The following is a 1,503-nucleotide window of genomic DNA, read 5'->3' as shown; positions in this document are numbered from 1 at the left end:
TTCTTTGATCATATGATATTTCTATTTTTAATTTTTTGAGGAACCTCCAGTCTTTTCCACTGTGCAGTTAAAAAGAATGAAATCTTGTCACTGTGATAACATGGAGAGACATGGAAGTTATCATGCTTACATGAACTGTTAGAAAGAGAAAGACAAATACCATATAATTTCACTATTATGTGACATCTAAAAAACAAAACAAATGAACATACAAAAAACAGAAACAGACTCATAAATACAGAGGACAAGCTGGTTGTTGCCAGAGGGGCAGTGGGTGGGAGAATGGATGAAATAGGTGAAGGCATTAAGAGACACAAACTTTCAATTATAACATAAATGTCAGAGATAAAAAGCATAGCATAGGGAATGCAGTCAATAATACTGCAATATCATTGGTGATGACAGATGGTAACTACCCTGATGGTGAGCATTGTGTAATTTATAGAATTATTGATTCATTACTCTGTACACCTGAAAGTAATATAACACTGTATGTCAACTATACATAAACAAAATATAAAACTAAGCACAAAATAACTGACTATATACTTATATGAACTTACACACAAGAGTTAATCATCTTAAACCAAATGACAAGAGGTGACAAGAAAAAATGTGACAACTACCATTATATATAGCAATAATGCTATTTCAACGAATGATAATTTATTAAGAAAATAATTTATCAATAAATAGTATTAGAACAATATATAATGTATTTTCAACAACCTTATTATACGATTAGTCATGTATTCATTTGGTTTTCTAAAAATCAATCCTTTAGATGCAAAAATGTATTTATTTTACTGAAAAATAATTGATGGGCCATATTGAGACATATTTAATACATTAGAAAAATTCACCTTACATAAAGTAATAAATGAACACAGGAGTAGACAAAGAACTGTCTTCCATACAGATAACATACTTCTTGAAGCAAAATTAATTTCTATTTAAAAATTCAGGGCACCAAATATATTATTTTTAGCAACATATGTTTCCAATATTATTTCCTAACATCAACATAAAGCTAATGATTTGTCATTACAGGAGCCATCAATCCATGGCTTGGGATTTATGTTAATGCCATACTTTGAGTGAGTCATATTTTGCCATTTCAAATTTAATATGCAGATTTAATGTGTATTTTCTGTATCACTGTTCCCAGTGAAGTGACAATCAAATTTTCATGGTAAATGCAGTAAAACATATAGATTGCACACTGCTCTCTACCTTCTGTTCATATAAGCAGATAAGCAATAACCTGATATTGTCTTCCTTAATTACTGTTCCCATTTCTGTTATTGAAGTACAGTTAATTGTGCATAAAGTGTCATAAATGTACTTCAGAAAATAAATATCTTTAATAATAATTAAAAATATTTTAATAACACATATAAAACCATATATATCAATATGCATATATTTACATCACCACAATTGTACACAGTTCCTATTTCAAATGTGAAGATTTGTAACGAATGTCCATATTGAAAATATTTT

This window comes from Hyaena hyaena, unplaced genomic scaffold, assembly GCF_003009895.1.
Source record: "Hyaena hyaena isolate Hyena2069 unplaced genomic scaffold, ASM300989v1 scaffold_979, whole genome shotgun sequence".
In the NCBI taxonomy this organism is placed as follows: Eukaryota; Metazoa; Chordata; class Mammalia; order Carnivora; family Hyaenidae; genus Hyaena; species Hyaena hyaena.
Note: the sequence above shows the minus strand (reverse complement) of the source record.